We start from the raw sequence: 10,724 nt of genomic DNA on the forward strand, positions 1-10,724 counted from the left end.
TTACGTTATCGAGGAGGTCTATCATTCCGGTGCCATAAAAATCAACAACTTCGAAGGCACAAATCCGAGGGCAGTGAATGGTCAAAGAATCAAACATTATATCTCAGGTAATCCTATAAATGTTGAAACTAATATCATTGAAACCGTAACCGCGGAGGAATACATAAGGGACACTTTCCAGAATGTTTCAGACTCTGAAAAGGAATACGTATGTGGTACGGTAAGTAAACCAACTCCAAAATAGTTCTAATGGCAATTTTTCTCCGTTTTGGAATATTTAGAAAAATAGGAAAATAAGAAGCAGTACGGGAAGGACACGAGGCTTCCACGAGGGTGGGAGGCATGCCCTACCCCCTGGGCGCGCCCCCTGCCTCGTGGGCACCTCGTGTGCTCTCCGGACTCCGTTTTCTTTCACGATACTTCTTTTGGTCGGTAAAAATTCATTATATAATCTCCCGAAGGTTTTGACCACCGTATCACGCAAAAATCTCCTGTTCTTGTTTCGAGCTGTTTTCTGCCAGGGTTGTCAAGGCCAAGCATCATGTCGTCTCCCTCCTCCTCCAACAATGAGGGCAACAATGCTTGGCTAATGAAGATAGAACTGAAGAGAGAAGAGCCCGGAGAGATCAACAACGATGGAGGGATCAAGAAGGCCACGGAGGACCAAGTTCCGGCAGCAGAAGACATCCTTCAACTTGATCACAATCTTCTTACCCCAACTGAGATCGAAGCTTTCAAGATGATTGAGTTAGCCCGTATACAAAACAAGTATCTCACACGTGAAAATATTTTGTTGAAGGAGCATATCATCGCACTCAAGGGCATTATCCGCAAGTTGGAGGACCTCCTACGCTCGATGTGCGACTATCCATCATCAACAACTCCACCTTCTTCACCAACAAAGAAGAACTGAGTATCTGGTATGGGCACTCCCCTTGGCAACTGCCAAGCTTGGGGGAGTGCCCCGGTATCGTATCACCATCACTTTTATCTTTACCGTTTTTATTAGTTCGATCCTTTTGATAATATCTTGATCTAGTAGAATAAAGTTTTAGTATGATCTAGTTGTGAGTTTTGCTTTATAATCCTTATATGTAATCGAGTCCGGGAGCTATATATAATAAAGATTAGTGTTGAGTCAAGGGCTTTATTATTTTGCTATGATCTTGAGGGAATAAAATAAAAGAGAAGAAATAAAAAATAAACAAAGAGATCATATGGATCTTATGGAAAGTAATGAGCTCACATATAAAGAGTATGACGAATAAAAGTTGTTGAGAGTTGACAAACATAGTTTTGGTCATCGTAGCAATTAATAGGAAGTAATAAAGAAAGAGAGGTTCACATATAAATATACTATCTTGGACATCTTTTATGATTGTGAGCACTCATTAAAGTATGACATGCTAAGAGTTGACGTTCGATAAGGAAGACAACGTAATGGGTTATGTTTTCTTACATCTGAGATAAATTATATTGTCATGGATCATCCAACATGTTGAGCTTGCTTTTCCCTCTCATGCTAGCCAATTTCTTTGCACCAAGTAGAGATACTACTTGTGCTTCCAAATATCCCTAAACCCGTTTTTGCCATGAGAGTCCACCATATCTACCTATGGATTGAGTAAGATCCTTCAAGTAAGTTGTCATAGGTGCAAGCAATAAAAATTGCTCTCTAAATATGTATGACTTATTAGTGTGGGAGAAAATAAGCTTTATACGATCTTGTGATGTGGAAGAAATAAAAGCGACGGACTGCATAATAAAGGTCCATATCACAAGTGGCAATATAAAGTGACGTTCTTTTGCACTAAGATTTTGTGCATCCAACCATAAAAGCGCATGACAACCTCTGCTTCCCTCTGCGAAGGGCCTATCTTTTACTTTTATCTTCTACCTTACATAAGAGTCATGGTGATCTCCACCTTTCCTTTTTACATTTTATCCTTTGGCAAGCACAATATGTTGGAAAGATCCTGATATATATAGCTAATTGGATGTGAGTCTCCGTGAACTATTATTGTTGACATTACCCTTGAGGTAAAACGTTGGGAGGCAAAACTATAAGCCCCTATCTTTCTTTGTGTCCGATTAAAACTTCATACCCATAAAAATTGCGTGAGTGTTAGCAATTGTGAAAGACTAAAAGATAGTTGAGTATGTGGACTTGCTGAAAAGCTCTTATATTGACTCTTTCCTATGTTATGATAAACTGCAATTGCCTCAATGACTGAGATTAGAGTTTGTTGGTTCTCAATGAAGTTTATGATTCATACTTGAAATTGTGATTGAATTGTTACTTTAGCATAAGAGATCATATGACAAAATATATATATGTTGTTGTTCTAAGAATGATCATGATGCCCTCATGTCTGTATTTTATTTTTATCAACACCTCTATCTCTAAACATGTGGACATATTTTTTGATTTCGGCTTTCACTTGAGGACAAGCGAGGTCTAAGTTTGGGGGAGTTGATACGTCCATTTTAAATCATGCTTTTATATCAATATTTATTGCATTATGGGCTGTTATTACACATTATGTCACAATACTTATGCCTATTCTCTCTTATTTTACAAGGTTTACATAAAGAGGGAGAATGCCGGCAGTTGGAATTCTTGGCTGGAAAAGGAGCAAATATTATAGACCTATTCTGCACAGCTCCAAAATTCCTGAAACTTCACGGAAGTTATTTCCAGAATATATAAAAAATACTGAGCGCAAGAAGTACCAGAGGGGGGCCACCCACCAGCCACGAGGGTGGGGGCGCGCCCTACCCCCTGGGCGCCCCCTTGCCTCGTGGGCCCCCTGGTGGCCCTCCGATGCACATCTTCTGCTATATGGAGTCTTTCGTCAAGGAAAAAATCATAAGCAAGCTTTCAGGACGAGACTCCGCCGCCACGAGGCGGAACCTTGGCGGAACCAATCTAGGGCTCCGGTAGAGCTGTTCTGTCGGGGACACTTCCCTCCGGGAGGGGGAAATCATCACCATCATCATCACCAACGATCCTCTCATCGGGAGGGGGTCAATCTCCAACAACATCTTCACCAACACCATCTCATCTCAAACCCTAGTTCAGTTCTTGTATCCAATCTTTGTATCCAAACCTTAGATTGGTACCTGTGGGTTGCTAGTAGTGTTGATTACTCCTTGTAGTTGATGCTAGCTGGTTTACTTGGTGGAAGATCATATGTCCAGATCCATTATGCATATTAATACCCCTCTGATTATGAACATGAATATGCTTTGTGAGTAGTTACGTTTATTCCTGAGGACATGGGAGAAGTCTTGCTATATGTAGTCATGTGAATTTGGTATTCGTTCGATATTTTGATGAGATGTATGTTGTCATACCTCTAGTGGTGTCATGTGAACGTCGACTACATGACACTTCACCATTGTTTGGGCCTAGAGGGAGGCATTGGGAAGTAATAAGTAGATGATGGGTTGCTAGAGTGACAGAAGCTTAAACCCTAGTTTATGCATTGCTTCGTAAGGGGATGATTTGGATCCATATGTTTCATGCTATGGGGTTAGGTTTACCTTAATACTTCTGTTGTAGTTGCGGATGCTTGAAATGGGGGTTAATCATAAGTGGGATGCTTGTCCAAGTAAGGACAACACCCAAGCACCGGTCCACCCACATATCAAATTATCAAAGCACCGAACGCGAATCATATGAACGTGATGAAAACTAGCTTGACGATAATTCCCATGTGTCCTCGGGAGCGCTTTACTTCATATAAGAGTTTGTCCAGGCTTGTCCTTTGCTACAAAAAGGATTGGGCCATCTTGCTGCACCTTATTTACTTTTATTACTTGATACTCGTTAGAAATTACCTTATCACAAAACTATCTGTTACCGATAATTTCAGTGCTTGCAGAGAATACCTTACTGAAAACTGCTTATCATTTCCTTCTGCTCCTCGTTGGGTTCGACACTCTTACTTATCGATAAGGCTATGATTGATCCCCTATACTTGTGGGTCATCAACCCCAAGTCAACATCAGGCACATGCCATTTCCTCGGACGATCCTTAGTATGTTGTTCGTTGAAGAAGCAGAACTGCGTATCACTCTCTACTGCTGAAGCTGAGTACATTGCTGTTGGTTCGTGCTGTGCTCAATTGCTATGGATGAAGCAAGCCCTCAAGGACTACGACATCAATGTGAAGAATGTGCCACTCTACTGTGACAATGAGAGTGCCATCAAGATTGCTCATAACCCAGTTCAGCACTTGAAGACAAAGCACATCCAGATTTGTCATCATTTTCTTTGAGATCATGTGTTGAAGGGCGACATCTCTATCGAGCACGTGACGACTGAAGAACAGCTAGCCGATATCTTCACAAAGCCCTTGGATGAGAAGATATTTAGCAAGTTGTAGTGTGAGCTAAATATCTTAGAATCTTCAAATGTTCTTTGAAGATGACACATATCCTAACACTTATGCAAATTGATGAGTTAGATGTGCAACACACGAAGTAACGTTTTTCTTCAATCAATGAAGACTAACCCTCTAAGTGTGAAGAACTTAACAAAGAATTTGATCCTCATAGCCCTACGATAATTGTATGCGGCGTCTAAAATCATCGTTCTTATACGGTGGGTCACACCACCAACAAAAGTTGAAAAATCTTCAATTTGAGTTTTTCTTCAGTTTGAAATTCCTCAGTTGTTCAAATTCTTCAACTTTGCATAGTCTTCACTCTTTCCGACCGTGTTCTTCATTGGCTATATTTATATGAGTTTTAGTCCTCTACAACATTCACTTATTGCTAATTCTTCAAGTTGATTTTTCTGCTAAGTGAATGTGCTCGGACCCTTCCCCCTCTATGCTAAACTCAACCCAGTTTGTTCACAAATTTTTCACGTGCGTTCTATTTGAAAGCCGTTCAAAATCTTCACTGTGTCCTTGTCAGCTGAAGAATTTGTGAATGGAACATTAAAATTTTCATATCTCAATTTTCGGCTTTTGCCGCTCAAACCATTCCACATCCCACAATATGATTATTCTATTCACCCATGATCTCACATGATCTCCACCTCACTGTACGTGGGTGACACATGTCGCTAGGATGAGAAGGGTCGGGCGCACGTTCGTCCAATTTCCTCGGGCGAGCGATTTTTCACCTCGACTATAAATACCCCTCACCCTCCTCAAACTGCATTTACCCCGCTCGACCTCACTCCCCTCGCTCGAGCTCTCATACCTAGCGCCGCCGCTGCTTCCATCGTCACCGGTGAGGAAGAGCTTCACTGCCTCGACCTCGTCGCCGTCGTACTCGCACCGGCCGCGGAAATCTTCACTCCGCCGCCGCTGTAGCTGTCTTCCGCCGCCAAGTTAGGGCGTGGAAGATCTGAATGGACGAACTTCCCATCTACACCTCCCAGTTCGCCGTGTTCTTCGACAGGGGTAAATAAAATCTATTTTTACTGCCCTTGTTGATTCTGATGATTTTCACAAAATCTTCAAAAGATGTTTATTCTTCAACTTCCCGCTCGTTAAACACCTCACATGCACCTGTTCTTGATCTATTTCTCTAAGCAATATTTTTCTTCGAGATTCCTCAATTGTGTGGATTTTCAATCTATACAACTCTGGAACCTAAGTCAAAGACCGCTTAGTGAAATTCCTCAAGACACTGCTGGTCAAATTCCTCAAACTTGTTATTTTTGAAAAACTTCTCAGAAATATTGCACTCTTGATGAAGCCAAACATGGCAAGGAGAACAAGAATCAGTGCAATGTGTGCATATAGAGGATAGAGAGGAGATGGGCACGGGAATGGAGGGAGTACAGATATGTCACTCCTAAGTACATGAAGAAATTCACTTTACACCCTCCTTGCCCAAGACCTCCTTTGGTGCCTGGCCAAATCGCTGATCCCACTAGCCTCAAGCGCGGTGAGGACTATCCAGATGAATGGGCCAAGCGGCAAGCCAAGTTGGCCAAGGAAGCGGTGAAGAAATTCAATGAAGATTCTCCTGCTGTCGCTGCTGAGGCCTCTGCTAGCAAGCCCAAGAAGGCTATGCCCAAGAAGCATGCGCACAAGCCTAGTTCCTCAGTTGTAATGCCCTCACAGCCAAGCCCATCAAAGCCCTCATGGCATATTCCTCAAGCAGCTCCAGTCCCCTCTGCTACAAAATCTTCGGCTGCTGCTGCAAAGTCCTCGGCACCTGCGCACCTCGCCTTGTGCCAAAGGACAACCAGTATCTCAATTGCTTCAGGAGCATATGCAAGTTCTTCAGCTCCTCCGTAGTCCTCAACAGGCCCAACTTTGCTGAAGACAAAGGACACTGCTGGATGAGGTAAAAGGCCAAGTCCTCACAAGAAGCAGGTTGCCTTCCATGTGCCGTCTAGTGAAGATGAAGCTGATGATGAGGAATTAGAAGAAATCATCAGAGACAGACAACAACGGGTCGCTAGAGCCAAAGGCACAAATGTGCATCTTCTACTGGATCCCAAGTTTATCCTAGACTTCATTGATCTCTGGCACAAGGACACCAACACTCCTATGCCTGATTTAAAATCACACCTGGCCAGAATCACATGTTCATAGCTTTCATAGGCGAAGAAAAATGGAAGTTTGAGAAGGCCAGGAAGCTAAAGTAGGCTCAGTACAAGAAGGAGCATCTTCTGAAGAAGAACATTGTCAAAATGACAACTGATGAACTTGTGACCATGCAAGCTGAGATCAAAGCACTCAGTGATGAATTTGACGTATACCGTGCAGATTGCCTGGGAGCCAAGGTCAGATTCGTCAACATGGCGAAGGGATTCACCTCAAATGTTGCAGCCCCAATGCAACATGAAATTCCTCAGGCTGAAGCATCTGCTCAGCCTACTGAAGAACATGCCAGCACCGCTGATGAAAATCAGGCTGCTAAGAAAATGAAAGCACCAGGGCTGATGAAGACATTCCAGCCGCTCAAGAATCTGCCAGGGCAACCTCTAGTGTTGCGCCTGAAGAACAAGCCATGCCTGTTGAAGCATCTGCTACAACGCCTGAAGAGACTGACCAAGCCAGGATAACTGCATCAGTTGTGTCTGAAGAAACTGAACCAATTTCCTCCGCTCCTCCGGCACCAACAACAAGCATCAACCTTCCTTCTGCATCAGAAGCGAAGAAAGTGAAGGCTGCAAAGCGAGCAACTGTGAAGAAAAGGAAAGCATATGCCTCCTCAGAGTCTTCAGCTCTGAAGAAAGTGAAGACTTTGACGAGCTCCTATGAAAATCCTATAGATGTTGTTCCTCTATCAAGCATGCCATCAAAGGAGATTGTTCCCTTTGCCGAGGAATATGTGATTCCCAATGAATCAGATGAAGAAGATCCTTCTGCTGCTTCAACAAAGTAGTTGAATGAAGAAATTGAAGTGGATAACATCCCTTCAACTCCACTGGTATCATCGCCCATGCCTCAGTTCACAGCTGAAGAGGCCGACGTTGAAGAAATAGATGAGGAAGATGAAGATGTGGACATTGGGTGTACCACTCCAATTCTGAATGATGACTACTGGGAAAGTCATCACCCCAATTCACCACTGTTCACCCCTTTGCAATAGATTCCTCGGTCCCCTGTTCAGACTAAAGAAATTCACACGGGCTCTGAAGAACACCAAGCATCTCTCCTCACTATTCCTGAAGAAGTTCCAGCCACTAGCGCTGATGAAAATGTTGGTGTAGAGATGGAGGCCAAGGCTGCTGAAGAGACTGCCACTGAAATTCCTCAGCCTGTGGCTCCAGAGACTGTGATTCAAGAGGCTGTGACGACTTCAACAGTTAATCTTCAGCCCAAGCCTCAAAATCCTCACTCCAAGAAGCAGAAGTTCAAGGCTGATGACTTCTTTGCTGAGCACATATTCTTCACGGATTACAATCCTTATGACTCTGCAAGACTTAGACATAAGCGCTTCTGGACAGCAAGTCAAATGAACTTCTATTCCTCACTGCTGTTTGATAAAGACAAGATCTTTGACCATGAGCAAATTCCTCATGTGGATATGGAGTCACTGCCCTGCTTCACCCCAGGCCTCAGTGTTCTTCATGACGCTCGGCTGCTCAACCTCTGCACTGACATCTGCGACTGGAATGAAGAATTCATTCTTCAGTTCTATGCCACGTTGCACATCATTGGCAATGTTGAAGACGTCAATTCATGGGTGTTGGACTGGATGACTGAAAATACTCACTACAAAGCTCCGGCCTCTGAATTGCTTCACGTCGTCCCATTCAGTCCTCCCACTGAGGTGCAAGGCGCCTCTATGATGAACCTGAGCTTTCAAATCATCTGCTGCAAGTGCTGATGAAGCCTTTGAAGCCAGACCAAGCTCCGAGAACCAAATTCCTTGTCAAGGAACTGCTCTATGTGCCAAGGACAATATACAAGATATTGACCAAAACCCTCAGTCCAATCAAGGGCCAGAACTCTGATGATGAAGAAGTTGTTGGCATCATGAAGAATCTGCTTTTCAACATCATACATGTTATTCCTATCAACTACCACGATTTCTTCATCAGGACTTTGGCTAATGTCGCTCTATCACCATTTGAATTGAAGCATTACGCTCCCTGGATCATGAGATTCATCAGATCAAGGTCTTCAATTCATTACAAGGCTGATTGTCAACGTCATCTTAGCTATTTGCCCCCAATTGAAGTCCACAAACGGACTATTTCCTCAACTAATGAGAAGGGCAAGGCTGCTGTAATTGATGAAGGTACTCGTCCATTGGATGGACAGTTTCGCAAAGCTGCATCCTACTCCACTAATGATGACTCAACCACTCATGACACTGCCACAAATGCTTCAAAGCAATTTCCTCAAGCCACTACTCCAAGGGTGATGACTGATTGTGAGCTTCTCCCCAGTCTTCATCAGAAGGTCGATCGCAACCACAAATGGGTCAAGCGATAGTTTGGTTCAATTCTTCAGAACATGACAATCACGCAGAACACTCATGAAGAAGAACCATTACTATCTGCATGAAGTGTTTGATCGCACCTGGGCTGTACTGTCTCACCTCTATGGTGAAGAAGATCTCAAGCAAATGGGCTTCAAGCAGGACTTTGACTGGTCTCATCCATCTTCGAAGAAATTCAAGAAGGTCAAAGTTCCTCACTTGGTGGCCAACTCATATTCTTCATCGCGCGAGACTGATGAACATGAAGACTTGTATGACACTACTGCAGGCCCTACATTAACGGGCGACCCCAACAACGCTGGCGCTCCTCCATCGACTTCATGATGATATTCTTTAGGGGCGTTAGTCCTCATTTTTCGTACCTTTTGGTCACTCGATGACAAAGGGGGAGAAATTTGAGTTAGTCATCAAGCGGGTCTCTATATATGGGCATTTTTTTGCTAAGTTACAACTCTCGTTCTTCTGAAGCATTTGTTGGATCGAGTTGTAAACGTAAGTCTGATGGTGGTCTGATACTTTTGCTATGTTTTTCTGCATGCTATTCCCTCATATATGTTAATGCACGCATGCTGAATTACATCAGTCACCATATTTCATCATGCACTTCAAATTCTTCATATCATATGTTAAATGCGTGTATGAATTACAAGATATAGGGGGAGGTCTCCATGATTCTACTCTACAATGTGCAATTGCTATTCAAGGCAAATTCCTCACATATGCACATCTTCAGGGGGAGTTCTTCTATATATTGCAATCAAATTCCTCAATATCAGTATTTACACTTCATATGTTTATCCCCGTTGAAAACTTAACCTATATTGTCATCAATTACCAAAAAGGGAGAGATTGTAAGTGGATCTAGTGTCCCTTAGTGATTTTGGTGTATTGAAGACTTATAGGTTAAGGGACTAATGTGTTTATGAGTGTACACAGGTCTATAAGTCTATGAGGAGTTTGATTTTTACAGAGAAAGTCGACCCTTAAAAATGAATGTCTTCAACTGAAGACTTTGAAAGTGAAGAAATTGGTGTGACCCTGAAGACTTGATATTCATGCGAGGAATATGAAGCGTGAAGACTTTGTTTTCGTAGTTTCATTTTCTCTTTCTTGAGTCATAGGAAACACCATACTATTAAAGGGGACCGAGATAAAACTAAGTAAAAGTTTCCAAGTGATGCTCATCTGAAAATCCTACACCTACCAATCCTTTCGAGTGAAGCGATTGGAAATCTCATACAGTTCAGTCAATTTCTTCAATGACAGAGACGAAAATTTTCTGGTCTCTAAAGAATTTGTTCTGACTAAGGAGTTAGGAATTCACTAGTGCGAATTGCCTACAAGTGAGGAACATGATAGCCCTAAGGAATTTTATAGTGAAATTTCCGACCATTGCTATGCTATGCGCCAGCTGTCCCAAAATATCTACCCACCTAAGGGTCATATCATTGAAGGGCATTTATGTCTTATCATGTCGGGCTGCTCCCTAGGCTATAAATAGCCGCCCCTACAACCACTAGCTGGTTGGCTGCTCCGCGAGAAACTGACACTTGTCATTGAGAGCATCCCATCCTCCGAGGGCTTTGAGCGTAAATCATCAAGTGAGGAAAATCCAAACCCAAACACCTACAAACCCAAAGTGATTGAGCATCACTGAAGAGATTGTCCTTGTGTGGAACTGACGCTTGTTACCTTTGAGGACTGTGCATCCTTCAGACGGTTAGGCGTCATGGTCTAGAGCATCCAATAGGAAATTGTGGATCGCTGAGTGACCGAGTCTGTGAAGGTTTGGAAGT

Source organism: Triticum dicoccoides, chromosome 7A, assembly GCF_002162155.2.
Source record: "Triticum dicoccoides isolate Atlit2015 ecotype Zavitan chromosome 7A, WEW_v2.0, whole genome shotgun sequence".
Lineage (NCBI taxonomy): Eukaryota > Viridiplantae > Streptophyta > Magnoliopsida > Poales > Poaceae > Triticum > Triticum dicoccoides.